This window comes from Micropterus salmoides, unplaced genomic scaffold (assembly GCF_014851395.1).
Source record: "Micropterus salmoides isolate LMB-PRFRI ecotype aquatic unplaced genomic scaffold, ASM1485139v1 Ms_hic_scaffold_11, whole genome shotgun sequence".
Classification (NCBI taxonomy): Eukaryota; Metazoa; Chordata; class Actinopteri; order Centrarchiformes; family Centrarchidae; genus Micropterus; species Micropterus salmoides.
In genome coordinates, this window is record NW_024040152.1 from 439,397 (window position 1) to 456,482 (window position 17,086).

Sequence of the window (17,086 nt, forward strand, 5' to 3'; positions counted from 1 at the left end):
ATCTACAAACCACATGTAGACTGGATGGGCATACTCCCAAGCCCACTCCAGGATCCTTGTGAGAGTAAAGAACTGGTCCATTTTCCACAACCAGGACGAAAACCGCATTGTTCCTCTTCAATCTGAGGTTCGACTATCGGCCGAACCCTCCTTTCCGGCACCTTGGAGTAGACTTTACCAGGGAGGCTGGGAAGTGTAATTGGCACACACTCTCTGGTCCCCCTTTTTGAACAGGGGAACCACTACCCCAGTCTGCCACTCCTTGGGCACTGTACCCGACTTCCACGCAATGTTAAAGAGACATGTCATCTAAGACAGCCCCTCCACACCCAAAGCTTTTGGCATTTTTGGGTGGATCTCATCAATCCCTGGGGCTTTACCTCTGTGGAATTGTTTGACTACCTCAGTGACTTCCACCAGGGAAATTGACGAGAATCCCCCATCAGCCTCCAGCTCTGCCTCTACTAGAGACAGTCGGATCGAGGAGTTCCTCAAAGTGTTCCTTCCACCTCCCAAATTACCTCCTCAGTTGAGGTCAACAGAGTCCCATCCTTACTATACACAGCTTGGATAGTTCCCTGCTTACCCCTCCTGAGGTGAGGGACAGTTCTCCAGAAGCACTTTGGTGCCGACCGAAAAACACCCGCTGCTTTACATCTGCCACAGCAGAGGCTGCAGCCCTTCGGGCCTGTCGGTACCTTGCAGCCACCTCCGGAGTCCTCCGAGACAACAAACCCCGGAAGGCCTCCTTCTTCAGTCAGACGGCTTCCCTGACCACCGGTGTCCACCACGATGTTCAAGGGTTACCACCCCTTGAGGCACCTAAGACCTTGAGACCACAGCTTCCTGCTGCGGCTTCAGCAATAGAAGCTTTGAACATTGCCCACTCAGGTTCAATGTCCCCAACCTCCAAAGGGATGCCAGAAAAGCTCCTCCGGAGGTGTGAGTTGAAGATCTCGTGGACAGCGGCCTCCTCCAGATGTTCCCAGTTCACCCGCACTAGCCGTTTGGACTTACCGGGTCTGTCCAGAGTCGTCCCCTACCCCCTGACCCAACTCACCACCAGATGGTGATCAGTTGACAGCTCCGCCCCTCTCTTCACCCGAGTGTCCGAAACATGCAGCCTCAAATCAAATGAAACAATTACAAAATCAATCATCGATCTTCAACCTAGGGTGCTCTGGTACCACGTACACTAATAAGCATCCTTATGTTCGAACATGGTGTTCGTTATAGACAATCCATGACTAGCGCAGAAGTCTAACAACAAACACCCACTCGGGTTTAGATCAGGGGGGCCATTCCTCCCAATCACGCCTCTCCAGGTATATCCATCATTACCCACATGCAATTTGAAGTCTCCCAGTAGAACTATGGAGTCCCCTACTGGAGCCCCATACAGAACTCCATTCAGGGTGTCCAAGAAGACCGAATACTCTGAACTGCTGTTGAAATGTACTACATTTGCATAAACAACAGTCAGTCCCCCCCCCCCCACAACCCAAAGGCGTAGGGAGGCGACCCTCTCGTTCACCAGAGTAAACTCCAACGTAGCGGCGCTCAGCTGGGGGCTTGTATGTATCTCCACACCCGTCCAGCCCCTTACACCTTGGGCAACTCCAGAGAAGAATAGGGTCAATCCCCTGTCAAGGAGTACGGTTCCAGAACCGAAATTGTGCGTGGAGGTCAGCCCCACCAGATCTAACTGGTAGCGCTCTCCCGCACAAGTTCCGGGTCCTTCCCCCACTGAGAGGTGACGTTCCACGTCCCCAGAGCCAGCCTCTGCTGCCTAGGTCTGGTCCGTCTGGTATCTGTGGCAAACCCAACCACCAGGCGCTCGCCGATGAGCCCTCCCTTTGGGCCTGGCTCCGGGCAGGGTCTGCTCCCTCTTCCTCGATATTTCATAAAGGGGTCTTTATGAATCATTCTCAGGCTGGTCCCTCACCTGGAACCACTTTGCTTTGAGAGACTGCACTAGGCTCCAGACAACACAGCCTCCAGGCTCACAGGGGCACGCAAACCTCTCCACCACGGTAAGGTGATGGTTCCCGGAGAGGAAATCCCCAAATTCCCAATCCTAAATGGCTAAATGACTAAATGCTCTGGGTCTTCCTCTGTCAGCACAGCGCCTGACTCTGTCATCTGATGAGCATCAGAACACACTCCACATGAGGTGTCTCTTTCTCTGTGGCACTGCAGGGTACTGAGTGTTCTGTCTCAGTGATTGTTGTCAGTGTACGTGTAGTGTGCATCCTCCTTGCCGGATGGCGTGGGGAGAACTGCTGCTTGTGTTAGCCCTGCTCTGTCTGCAGCTGTGCAACTGTTACAGTGCGCTTATACAGCTGCAGGGCTCTCTTTTTCTTCACTAGCCCTGTAGCCATGGAGAATTTGTGATATTCTACTACGACGTTCCTTTGGGCATGTGTGGTGCGCAATGTGTAATGCTGGGCTCTGCGCATTGTCTGTGCTTGGTGGTACCGTACCATATCAGTGAGGCGTTGACTCATCCTGCTTCGCTTCTAACCCACTAGCAATAGCCTTAGAGGACGAAGCCTATACGAACGTAACTTTAGTTGCGTACTGTAACTCCAGATTATATGAATATAGGCACAGCCCTCTAAGCTATGGGCCTCACTGTCTCTCTCACTGGCTGAAGAAAAAGCTATCTGGGAGCTGAATGCCAGGTCTCACAATTACTTATACACAGAGTGAGACCATGGTTGTGGCCCATCCCACTGGTGGGCATTGACAAAGCTCAAAGTGTTGCGCAGGCGTGCAAGGGATAAACCCACTAGCAATAACTTTAGAGGGCTGTGTCTATCCTCATAGAATCTGGAGTTACAACACATAACTAACGTAGCAGTAATCCAGGCGTGATAATATAAAGGTATTTACATACCATGGTCTCAGTGTCCTTAAAAGTTAACATTGATTGTATTTTTGATATATTTCTAAGCTGGTAAAAACATGATTGCACAAGCTTTGTGGTGTACCTCTCCTATGAAAAGCAGAATTCCAAAATCCAAAGAAGTTTTGGAAAACCATTAAATCATTATCTGCTAGCTGTAACTCAATTAATCTTCCAACCAGTATACTTAAGAATGGCCGCAGGGTAATTGACAAGACAGAAATGTTGATTGATTTTAATTTTCTCTGGCTTCTTATTTAACTCTGAAAATGCCCCCAGAGGATCACCAATAAATGACAGGGCCACTGGTAATGTTCTGCTCTTTAACTTACCACAACAAAGGTAATTTAGAGCTCTAAAAGAACTTAATCCTACAAAAGCAGCTGGTCCAGACAAGTACGGAGTATGCATGACAGTCAGGATTCAGAAAAAACTACTACTGCTACCATAAGGGTCATAAATGAAAGCCCTACATAACAAGCAGTGCTGTCTTTCACTTTTTATAGACCACTCTGAACCCTTTCATACCATTTATCACAATATTTTAATTGGACGTCTCACAGTTTTTTTGAAGATGCAGTTGGGTGGATTGCAAGCTATCTCATGGACAGAATCCAGGCTATTCAGCTAGAGGGTGCTAACTCTGAGGTATTTTATGTCCACAAGGGGGTCCCGCTCAGTTCTGGGTCTAGTATTGCCTTGAACAGAATATTCCAAACTCATTCCATTTCTATGAAGGTGACACTATAATTTACTGCTTTCCACCTACTCCTGCTAAGGCTTTTGCAGATCTTCAATATGCATTTGATAGAGTACAACAACAGCTTTCTCATCGACAAGTTGTTCTACAGATAAACTACTCAAGATCAGTAAGGTGAGTGTTGTACCAGACAATTGTTACCAGAAATGGTCAACAAATTGAATTGGTATTTACCTCTAAATATCTTTTAAAACCACCTGAGCACCGACGCCCCGAAGACCATGATCTTTACAACCGCTGAATTACTTTTGCCTTTTCACCATTTTCAGTCCAGAAATCAGCTGATTTGTTGCTAAAAAAAACTGCTTAAAACAGCCCAGAAGATCATTGGTACCCATCTCCCAAGCATCAATAATATCGGTGAAGTGCCTACTCAGAGCCAGAAGGATAATGTTACTAAAGGACAACAACCACCTAGCAAACTCAATTTCTCTTTATAACCTCTTGTATGTTGACACTACCTACCTACCTATAAAATATCCCATTCCCATGAAATCAAAATCAATGTTAAATATGAAAATAATGATTAATGTTTTTATCCTTGCACTGGGCCTGTACCTATGGCAGGATCTGGCCCATCAATGACAAAAAATGTTGTTCTGTAGGTATTCTTGAAGACATTTTAGAGTGTGTCATTTCCTGGAAAACATTTGAAACATTGAAAATGTTGATGAATCATTCTGCACTGGGTAGCCTGTATTAATTTCAGCATTTTCAGGTTCAAAATCTTAATTAGGGGTTGTACCAGAACAGGTTTACATGGTTTAATTTTCAAAAAACACCATATTTTTCTCACACTGCACATTGCTGCCGCTCCTCTTTTCATCCTATGTGTCATACGCTCTGCTCTTAAGCTACAGAGTGATGCATCTTACTTGTACAAAATCTTTGTTTTTGAGTTGCACATGCGCAGTTCACAGGTAAGGACTACTAGCCAATCAGAAGCAGAGAAGGGCGGGTCGTAAGAAACAAGGTAGTGTGATCCAAATCAAAGCCGCTTCAGACTGCGACTATAACCTAGCAGATGGTATAAGAGTTACTCACAATTCCACAACATCATTGTTCCACATCTTACCATCAGGATTAAACGTTGAACTGTTGCCGGTGTTCTGACGATCTATGCGGCCTTGCCGAAAAATGCTTCCATAGCGCAAATCGATGGACTCGACTCTACTCGGCCCTGCTCCGTTTTCCATTGCAGATAGTACCCAGAGATAGTACGTAGCTTGTCGTCATAGCGACGCCACACACAAATGTTCAATGCGACACACACACCAGCGATCCACATACAACTGTCTCTTGATTTAAGCTTAAACGTTCCAACATTCCTCAGAATGTAAAGACAGATAAGCGGTATGAAAACCTTCCAGCTGTGTTTTCCTCTGCCATTGTTGCTGCAGCGGTCTGTGTGACGGCGGGAGCAGACGGCTTTGTGAGCGGGCGGCTGGCCGGCCTCACACGCTCCTCCCGCGGGTTGGCACAGGCATCCCCCGCAGCCACTTGCAGAGCTCCTCAACTCAGCACATTTTTGTTCTGCCATATTTCCGCCAATATTCGAAATCTACACAGCTGATTTCTCACCTCAAAACTTCTCGTAAGATTTAGTGATGAAATTCCTAAAACTGTAAAATATAAAACCTTCTGTTGCTGGCCTCTGTCTGGTGCAGCAATGATGATGCAGTGAATAGTGAATATTCTCTCTGACCAATCAGCAGTCTGTCGTGTTTTCACGTTACGTTTTAGTATCCCTCAGCTCGCTTGGAACCTCGATGGAGGTGAGGTGATCCGAAAAAAAGTACCTGGAAGCAGGTACAAGTACAACATTTCTACAATGGAAAACCAAACAAAGGCGAGTCAAGCCAAAGGGCCTCCGTTCAGACTAGCTTGGTTTGAGGGCGTGTCTGACCCCCCTAGCTGCTTGGCATGCTTTATAACGCGTTTTCATTGTGATGTCACAAGTGAAGGAAGTGAAGGGCTGGACTACAAACGAGCTGTTTTCAAGCAGTTCAGAGCAGAGCTTTCTGTGGAAGATGGGAACTCCCTTTGGGCTGGACTTTGGACTTTTTCACTTAGCAAATCTGTTACATGCACAAAAAAAATATATAACTCAATAAAGGAGAGGGGAAAAGCCAAAAAGCGTAATGCCACCGCTTTAAAACCGCTCACTTACTTTTGCTGTTCTCTCCGTTTTCAGTCAAAAAATCAGCTGATTTCTTGCTACGAATATTGCCGGGCACTATCTTGATTATTGTGCAATACTTGGAAGTTGTGCCTGCCTTCTCTCACCGTTTTCTGCAGAGAGAAGTGCTGCTTTGGTACACACGGTCTACGCAGTCTGGTGGCAGACCTGTAGTAGCTGGGATGTTCCGTTCTTAAGTTACACGCCTGTAAAGCATGGGAGTGCTTTTGGTCACAGGAATGTTGATGAATATTCACTATTATATTTCAATGTTTTGGAATTTTTATGTTATTTGGAACAGGGTTGTATGGACAGAAATTTTTAGTTTTAAAGATAACTCCCAATAAAAGTCAAGATTTAAACTCTAAGTATAGCCAAAATATGTACATTTGTCTGTTGTTGTTTTTTAAATATTGTATGTACAATTACATTCCAGGTGTATTAAAAGATATTCAGTTGCTTTATAATCTGATATCTGATGATGGCTTTGATGGTTTATTGCATCAAAATATAGCTTATTTACCAGGTAAGGATGAAAATATATTTTTCTTTATTGTTTCTCCATTTAGTCTGTAATTCTATGTTAATTTACAATGGATTTATATTCCTTAGCTTCTGTCCTTTCAGAGGAGACCAGAATTATGCATCTAGGCCAAATGGTTGAGGAGTTATTCCTGGAAAAAGGTGGCAGTTTCCATGACCACTTGTCTTTTTAAGCATATTTCCAGTCTTTGCAAATTATTAGGATTTAACTACAGAAGTAAGTCCCTCTTTTCTTTTGTTGTGAAACAGAAATTGGAGGAGTCTACCATTTTATCGGTCATTGATTAATAATGTGTCTCTGATATTCATTACAAACTGTGGACCTCTTACTCACCACTGTATTATATTCAAAAGGGAATTGGCCTGCTTTAAATATATACCACCTCAGCCATTGGTATTTTATTTACAAATCCATTCCTGGCAAAATGCCTAATTATTTTTCTTCTCTTTTAAACTTGAAATGTGGAAAATACAATTTTTGTTCTCAAGACACTGCATTTTATTGTTACCAAAGTCCAAACAGAACTAGGTTTTCTGCACCTGCTACATGGACAACCTAAAAACTGTCTTAAACTTCCAAAGGTAGTAACCCTGACCGATATTAAAACTATAGTTAAATCTATTTAGTCAAGTTTGTCTGTGTGCAAATGCTTTATCTTAAGGTTACCCAATTCTACATGGATGCGATTTTATGTTAATTTATTGTTGAAATGTTGTGTTGCTGCTATTCTTGGCCAGATCTCCTTAAATAAAGGTTAAAAAATCAGGTTTTAAAAATCTATTTTAATTATCTTTACTGCCTAATAACTGCATTTTTGTGTATGTCACACAAAAGTCTTCAAACACAAAGCCACATTACCTCCTCTCCTATTTGTGCTAGTCACTTTATTGATCATGTAGGCTGTGACTGGACTGTCTGTGGTCTTAGGTTCAGGGACATCCTGTCTCACAAATCAAACATGATTAATTTCCTTCTTATTATGGGCTATTAGTGGTGTAGGCAAAGTGATACCATATTTGTTGCTAGGGACAGCAGGACGATAAATGTGCATCTCATGTTGATCCAGACCAACTAATGCCTCTTTGGTCATTGGCCAAAGTACACAGCAATGTAGCAACAGGTGGAGCAGAAAGCTTTACTAAAAAAGGAAAAGGACAATCAGATTAAATGATAGAAATCAAGACTATGTAATGAAGCACCACTGTTTCAGGATCCTATCATTTTAGAATAAGTGTGGATCCTTTATCTTGGGAAGAAGTTTTTTTTATTTCTGATAATACCATATAAACCAGAATATATGATGACCCCCTCTTCCAACACCTGTATTTGGAAACATAATGTTCTCTGGGCCCCTGCCAAATCTAACCAGTTATGACGTGTAGCTGCATGTCATCATTCTGCCACTGGCTGTCAAGGTGTTGCTGAGCAAACGATGTGGGGAAGACCTGGGCTGCGGTCAAAAAGCAAAAAAATAATTTCCTTTGATACCACTTTTCCTTGAACTCGATGGAAATTCTCATGAAGTCTAGGAAAGATGTGAAGGAGAATTCAGAAGGACTTAAGAAAAGACCAACGGCGGTTACTGGACTGAAAGTGTTGTCATGGAAAACAGACAGGTGACAGGTCTGGTAACGTATCACAGCTAGAAATAATGTCATTAGTTTTTTCTTCTCATATGAATCAAAGTACAGATTGACAAAATAAACAAAACTTGACTAATTTATGTTTAGCCACTTGAACAATTTGCTCACATCCTGACATTAAAGAGGAAGTGACGCTCAGTGTGAACTCACTGGCTCACAAGTAGTGCCACGTTTCTAATCCTTGACAACATAATTTAACCATATGTAGAAATTGCTAAACATAAAACCATATATTTAGCATGTGCAAGCCCTATAAAATACAATAAAATTACATTAAATATTCCGATTTCTATGACTGACTCATGATGTTGCCGATTTAAGGTATGCAATGAGGTCTTGGCGCTCTCCCTTCTTGATACCAGCGAAGATCATTTTAGTTCCAGGAATGTACTTCTTGGGGCTCTCCAGGCACTCCATCAAGGTTTCCTCACTCCACACAATACATTTACTCTTGATGGTGTCTGTGTACGAGAAGCCCTCTTGCCTGTCCAGTCTTGCGTCCGAACAGACCCCAGAGATTGGGACTCACTTTGTGCTCCCCCCCCCCCCGCTCTACTGTGTGGCACTGAGCACACTTCTGGACAAAAGTCTTCTTTCCTTTTTCAATGTCTCCCATAGTCAGCTTTTGGTTAAAATCTCTCAGGAGTAGGAATAAAACTGTGTCTCTCGGAAAATGTGCGTTTTCTGGAGGCTGTGGCTCAGGCGATAGAGCGGATTGCTTGTTAATTGGAAGGTTGGCGGTTCAATCCCCAGCTCCTCCAGGCTGCATATTGAAGTGTCCTTGGGCAAGATAGTCAACCCCGAACTGCCCCTGGTGGCTGTTCCACCGGAGTATGAATGTGTGTGAATGTTAGTTTCTGTTTGAGCACTTAGGATCAGTGTGTGAATGTGATGTAGTGTAAAAGTGCTTTGAGCGGTCGAAAAAGACTAGAAAGACACATTCAAATACAGAGCATTTACATTTTACTGACGTGACCTGCCGTGATGAAACTACAATGTTCTGAAGACTACAAAAAGCACATCTTTTACACAGTGCCCCGTATTGTTTTAATGCAGGCCATCTAAAGGTGGACAACACGGTGGAATAAATTACTTCATAATCAACATAGCAAAAAGGCCTATAGGGTAGGCCTACCAGTCAACATACAATGGAAATGGTTGTCACATTGAGAATGATTGCTCACACTCACCCTTATTTATCAACATGAATCCCAATTATTGTATGTAAACACAGTGTTTCCTAGAGAATTACAGCATAACTGTGGCGAGAGAGAGAGGGAGGCGTGAGACCTGTGAGACATCCACCATTGTGTCCCTGAGCAAGACACTTAACCCCTAGTTACTCCAGAGGCGTGCGACCTCTGACGTGTATAGCAATTGTAAGTCGCTTTGGATAGAAGCGTCAGCTAAATGAATAAATGTAAATATAGTAATAAACGAAGGTTGGTGCACAGATGTCACAGTGTTGGAAAAATCATGCAGTCTCTCACTTTATTTATATCACATTATTTATAATCTGTAAACCTTTTTATTCACCACGGGAATTTTCCTCGTTTGTCCTGGTCGCTGTTTATATTCCACCTCAGGCCTGTGTTAGTGAGGCGTTAATACACCTGGCCGACCAGATAACTAACGTGGAGAAAAAACATCCAGACTCCCTGCTCATTGTTCTTGGAGACTTCAACAGAGCAAACCTCAAACTCCCAAACTACAGACAGCATATTAAGTGTCCCACCAGGGACACTAACACACTGGACCACTGCTACACTACATTAATGGACGCCTATCGCTCTTTTCCCCGTGCAGCCTTGGGACTCTCTGATCACTGTCTGGTTCATCTTATCCCAACATATTGTTTGTTTGTTTATTTATTTATTACAGGGACAGTGCATATTCATAAACATTTCTGTCAATATGCCAGAATTAGCCTAAAGGCTATTTTTCATCTGCAGTCCCTAGACAGATGTTAAGAGTCACCCTAAAAAAGATTACATAGTACATAGCACTAAAAAATTAAGATACATTTAGTAAAATATCAATTATATTAAAATATACAATCTAAACACATCAAAACAACAATCGGACAAACATCACGTAAAACCATGACACACATAAGGAAAAAAAAAGTCAACAGTGTGCATCAAGGGCATGTGTAGTAATAGGTTAATGTTGACAACTCTGATGATCAATAAGCCATTTCCTTAACTGAATCTTAAATGAACTATACGTGTTTATATATATACACGCAAAAACTGAAATCTGCTAAACCTGTTGTAAAGACTGTGAAAAGATGGACCAACGAGTCAAAGCTGGATTTACAGGCCTGCTTTGACTGCACTGACTGGAGTGTTTTTGAGGCTGCAGCCATTGACCTGGACGAACTAACTGACACTGTGACATCTTACATCAGCTTTTGTGAGGACATGTGTGTACCGACTAAAACCTTCCGCACATACAACAACCAAAAACCCTGGTTCACAGCGAAACTCAGGCAGCTTCGTCAGGCCAAGGAGGAGGCCTTCAGAAGTGGGAACAGAGTCCTGTACAACCAGGCCAGGAACACGCTGACTAAAGAGGTAAAAGCAGCAAAGAGATGCTACGCTGAAAAGCTAAATAACAGCTTTGCAGCCAACGACCCTGCATCAGTGTGGAGAGGCCTGCAGACACTCACCAACTACAGGAGACCATCCCCCAACATTGCTGGTACTCAACAACTGGCAGACGAGCTGAATGGCTTTTACTGTAGATTTGAAAATTCCACAGTCACACCTCTCCCCCGCTCCAACACCATTTTCAAACAGTCACCTTCCCCCTCTGACACACTGCCACCCCCCCTCTCTGACACCTCACCTGCACTCAAGATCTGTGAAGAGAATGTGAGCCACCTCTTCCAAAGGCAGAAGATCAGGAAGGCTCCTGGCCCCGATGGTGTGTCTCCATCCTGGTGTGCAGACCAGCTGGCCCCCATCTTCACACAGATTTTCAACAGATCACTGGAGCTGTGTGAAGTTTCCCCCTCCTTCAAATGCTCCACAATCATCCTGGTCCCTAAGAAACCCTCCATCTCTGGACTAAATGACTACAGGCCTGTCGCCCTGACATTTGTAGTCGTGAAGTCCTTTGAAAGACTGGTGTTGGCCCACCTGAAGGACATTACAGACCCCTTGCTGGACCCTGCAGTTTGCCTACAGGGCTGCAACGGACATCCTGCAACACCTCGACTCTCCAGGGACATATGCAAAGATCCTGTTCATGGACTTCAGCTCGGCGTTCAACACCATCATCCCGGACATCCTCAGCACCAAACTCACCCAGCTCACTGTGCCAGCCTCCACCTGTCAGTGGATCACAAACTTCCTGACTGACAGGAGTCAGCAGGTGAGACTGGGAAACATCACCTGCGCCAACTCAGGAAGCTCCACCTGCCTAGGACCTGCTGATCCACTTTTACACAGCTATCATCCAGTCTGTCCTCTGCACATCCATCACTGTCTGGTTTGGATCTGCCACCAAAAAGGACAGGAGCAGACTACAACGGACAGTCAGGACTGCCAAAAAGATCATCGTGCCAACCTGCCCTCCATTCAGGACTACCAGAGTCAGGAAATGGGCAGGAAACATCACTGCAGATCCATCTCACCCCGGACACAATCTGTTCCAGCTTCTCCCCTCTGGTAGGTGCTACAGAGCACTGTACACCAAAACCAACAGACTTAGGAACAGTTACTTCCCACAAGCCATCACTCTGATGAACAGCTGATTTCTGACTCACGGTGTCAGGAACAATTCTTGTACAATAACCCAGTAACTCTGTCTCTAATCAGCCACCTGTTTACTGGCTAACACTTATTGTCGAGCAGGAACACGGGGGCAGCAGGTGACCCGCAGCCACAGATCCAGACTCCACAGCTCCAGAGCCAGAAAACCTGCAGGAAGTGATAGGAGGAGAGAGGAGAGAGACGAGAAAGCACAAGACTACCAGAAAGGGGAGAAGTTGTGTTAGTAACATGCAATAATGGGATAAGGTTGCATACAGAGGGAGAGGACCCCACTGAGGTTAAATAGCTGAGTTTCCCTGCCAGTCAGTCAGAAATGAAGAAGTCCTTTGGATGAGAGAAGAAACGTCTTCCAGTATCTTCAACCAAGTCCAGTTGCCCTTGATTTTAACCTTCGTTGAATAACACAGAAAGCGACTAATCTCATGAAAAATTTATTCCATATAAACAATGTTTTCATTTAGAAAGACCAACAAAATACAAATTTACTAACAACCACAGCAAGTCAGTGGGAATTAAACATTATGTTGACAGCATTAAGTTCAAACACCATGCTGCTGTGATGAATTAACAGTGGGATGAGGTGGGAATCGAACCTGGGTCTGCAAAGAAAACCATTGCTCATTAGACCAACACAGTATGTACTAAGCTATCACATAAGCGCTGTTAGAGAACTCACAAGTTGATGCTTTGTTGATAGAAATGTGCGTTTTCCATTAAGATATTTACACATTATTTGTGTATTTTTAGTTTAGAACTATATTTTGTTAATTAGTATCATTAAGGTGTTTAAAGTAATTACCACCACTGCGGGATTCAAACCCATGACTGGAATAAGAGGTGATCTGCCTGACACATTTGACTAACCTATTGATCTGCCTGCTGGTAAGGACACAATTTGATCCTTTGTTAATACAAAAAGTGCATTTGCTTAAACAGGGAGGAAGATACAGCAAGTTGAAGAATTAGTAACATAGGACTCAGGCTGCAGCTACAACAGGGAGCAAATGAGAGACAAATGAGCCTTTCCAATAAATTAAGGTTCAGAGATAAAAAACTAAACCTCCACTGAGCAAGATTTTGACATTTTGAGGGAGCAAAATCCTCCTGTCTCCACTCTAACTGATCACATTGGAAGGGTCCTAAACTAAAAAATTTTTTAGCAAACACCAAATACAAATTTGAAAGATCAACATCTTTTCTGCAACTTACAGCTCAAATGGAGTCTGTAGCTGCACACATGCCAGAGCACTAAGCTCTTAAATTTGAGTAGGTTGGAAGAAAGTTGAGCCTCTTGCTCCCAGTGAAACCCATAAATTTTTTTCACATAAAAATATTAATATAAAATCAACCATTACAGATATCAGCAATAAAAGTAATAGCATAAATCTCCTGAAAAGGATGTACATTTTGAAGTTAGAACGAAGTTTGTGGGACAAACGGTGCAGGAGAAGATAGACGCCGAAAATGGGATTATATATAATAAATAAATAATAAAGAGCGAATACAACTAAAGTGTGAGAGCTACAGTGTGATAAAAGTCATAAATGTCTCAGGCTAGAATAAGACCCATGGCTATAATGGCAAACCTGTAGTTAAATCTAAATGAGTAGATGTGTATTTGAGTGGGCGGCACATTTTATAACAAGGAAAGTGAAAGCATGGAATTGGGGAAAAATGCCTGTTTGCGCCGAGAGGTACCATAATGATAGGGTCCTAGGCTGGAAGACATGAACACTGTCATCCACATTGCACGCTAACCTCAGGGACATAGCGAGCTTGCCAAAGATGCTTGGTCAGATAAATGCTGGCCATGTCATATTACTTTGCTGTGACAAGCTTTTTTCATGCATTTACAGGCATGCAGAATGAGTTTGCACAAGAAATTAAGGGAGCGTTTTTAGGTCTTTATAGAACTCAGTTAACTGACTGCCCCTGTGTCCTCCTCATTTTCTGGTTGGAAATGGCCTATTCCATATGGAGCGTGACACATAACCTTATAGCAACAGATCTGCGTACAGGAGGAAAGCAAAGGGGAGAAAATATATTGTGCATATGCTGGCATGGCCCATAATGTGCTGCGGTTGGAGAAACTGTTTCCTGTGTTTTTTGTTCTGTCAGGCAAAGGGACTTTTGCATCAACATGTGCAAAAGCTACATAAATAGCTACATCTTTTTCTCTGATGGGCATTTCATTCCCTTTTCTTTAGAGAAGTAGTTTCTGCCTCTATAAATTATGGAACTGCATGCTTCTACTGGTATTAGTATTGTATTCTATTCATACAATCTAACTATATGAGCTTGACCTGGCAGCAGCACATCGCCTGACCTGTCAGAACTCTGATTAATAATTAAATTATAAACTATAACCAAAATTACCACCAATAGCTAGTAGGTTGAAGGATTTGGAGTTCAACAACAGAGGTTGGCGATGTATTTACGCTTATGCAACATTAAAGAAACTAACATATATATATATATATATATATATATACACACAAACACACACAAGCATTTATTTTAAGTATAAATAAAAGCAAAACACACAAGATGAAATCTAACTTAAACTAGAGGACAGAGAGAGGGAGAGAGTGTGTGTGAGTGATTCTTTGTTCTTCCTCCCTATGTCTCGCATGCACGAGCATGAACACACGTGGTCAGAACAAAGAAAGTACAGTAAAGATTTAAGGTTCCTCTCTTCCGTCTGTGGTTGTATTTAAGGCCAAATGACAGTGTATGTGTGTGGTCTGTGCAACGGTGCCAAGTTAAAATGAGTTCTATCCACAAGTTAGTCGTGGCTGAGAACTATGATTACATAATAATAATAATAATAATCCTTATTTGTAGAGCACTTTTCAAAAACAAGTTACAAAGTGCTTTAACAAGTGTAAAGACAATAATACCCAAAAGACAATAATACAAAAACAATACAAGATAAAAGCAAGAAAACATAAATATAATAGATAAATATAAAATGAGTAAAATAGAATAAAATAAAAGGGATAAAATAAAGTCATATAAGATCGTGAAAGGTTCTCCTATAAAAGTATGTTTTAAGAAGGGACTTAAAAGAGTTTACTGACTCAGCTGACCTGATTTCCTCGGGCAGGCTGTTCCAGAGCCTCGGGGCCCTGACTGCAAACGCTCTGTCCCCTTTAGTTTTCAGTCAAGACTATGGAACAGACAACAGACCTCTGCCCGAGGATCTCAAGGTATGTGCTGGTGCGTATGGGACTAAAAGGTCAGAAATATAACAAGGCGAGAGGCCATGGAGAGCTTTAAGTGATCAATAAAATTTTAAAGTCAATTCTAAAACATACTTGGAGCCTGTTTAATTAAGCTAAAACAGGGGTAATGTGGTCATATTTCTTTGTTCTGGTTAAAAGCCTGGCAGCTGAGTTCTGGACAGTTTGGAGTCGATCAGTAGATTTTTGGGTTAAACAAGTGAAAAGGCTGTTGCAATAATCCAGGTGTGATGAGATGAAGGCGTGTAAAATGGTCTCGGTGTCCTTAAAAGTTAACAGATCAAATTTTTGCTACATTTCTAAGTTGATAAAAACATGATTGAACAAGCTTTGTGGTGTGCTGCTCGAAATTTAAATTACTATCAAACCAGACACCAAGGTTCTTCGCAACAGGCTTAATGTGATTTACTAGGGAACCAGCAGATGGCAGTATTTGTTTTGCCATCTGCTGGGACCCGACGACCAGGATTTCTGTTTTGTGTGAGTTCAGCTGGAGGAAATTGTTTGACATCCAGTTTTTAACTTCAGTCGGCAAGAGAACTCAGCATTCCAGGGTCTGTGGATCTGACGGGCTGGTACATTTGTGTGTCATCAGCATAAATATGAAAAGAAAAGAAAAGAATGTCCAAGGGGAAGCAGATACAAGGAAAACAAAATGGGTCCTAAGACCGAACCCCGAGGCACACCATATTTAACTGGACAGAACGAAGAGACATAGTTGTTTACAGACACGCAAAATTTCCTATTTGACAGGTAGGATGAAAACCATTCTAGGGCCGTACCAGAAATCCCCACCCAGTGCCTCAGTCTGTCTAACATGATGTTGTGATCAATGGTGTCAAAAGCAGCACTAAGGTCCAGGAGTACCAGGACTGAGCACATACCTTCATCAGACATTAAAAGGTCATTGGTGACTTTAAGCAGGGCAGTCTCAGTGCTGTGGTACTTCCTGAAACCAGACTGAAACTTTTCAAATAATTTGTTATTTTCCAGTACAGTGAGCAGCTGTTGTGACACAATTCTTTCTAGAATCTTTGCAATAAAAGGCAGTTTTGAAATTGGTCTAAAATTGTGTGGGAGGAATGGATCTAAACCAGGTTTCTTTAAAAGTGGGTTCAAAGTGGGTTCAATTAAAAAAAATATCAGGGACACAACCAGTAGATAGGGAGCTGTTAAAAACAGAGATCAAATGGGGCCCAACAGAATCCATTACTTTCAGTAAAAACTTTGTAGGTATTACATCAAGTAGGCTGGAGGACACTCTCATTTGTGATACTGTTTTTAAAAGCTCAGACAAGTCGATGGGATAAAACTGGTTAAAACTCTCTTGTTGCTGGTGAGGGACCTCTGAGTAAGAGGCGGTGGGGGTAATAGAGGTTCTGATTGACACCACCTTATTGGTAAAATAAGATAAAAACAATTCACAGACATCATTACTTCCAGCTGAGGCACAAGGAGGGGTTGGGTTTACCAGTTGATCCACAGTCTTAAACAGAAACCTGGGATTGTGTTTATGTGTAGTAATGAGTTCAGAAAAATAGTGTGTTCTCGTATCCTTAACCATGTTATTGTAGTTAATTGTAAATGTAATTAATAAATCCTTCAGACTGAGGTATGGACTTGGAGACTGGATTTTTCTGCTTTCCTGCATTCCCTTTTTAGGCTGCTGTCATTTATCCAGGGTTGCTTACTAGCTTTAGACGTAGGCCTAACCTTTAGAGGAGCAGTAATATTTAGTGACGACAAGCAGATATGATTGATTGTTGGTGTTGGAATCAGACAGGTGTTGGCTTTGGCTCTGAAAGAATGCGCAAAACTTTGAAACACTTTGTTCATTGAAGATGTGAGAACATAAGGAGCTTGGTGAGGCGGCATGAGTAACAGGAGAATCACAGCTAAAAACAATACATCTGTGGTCAGATATGGTCATGTCCACTAATTCCACCGAGGAAATGCTGACACCCAGGGTAAAAACCAAGTCCAGTGTATGACCACGGTTATGTGTTTGCCCTTTCACATGTTGTTTGAAGT

The 17,086-nt window shown here is 42.6% G+C and overlaps 1 pseudogene; it reads right to left on the reverse strand.

Moving 5' to 3' along the window:
• Positions 1–8,334: 8,334 nt before the first annotated feature.
• LOC119896835 lies at positions 8,335–8,664 on the reverse strand (annotated as a pseudogene).
• Positions 8,665–17,086: the final 8,422 nt, after the last annotated feature.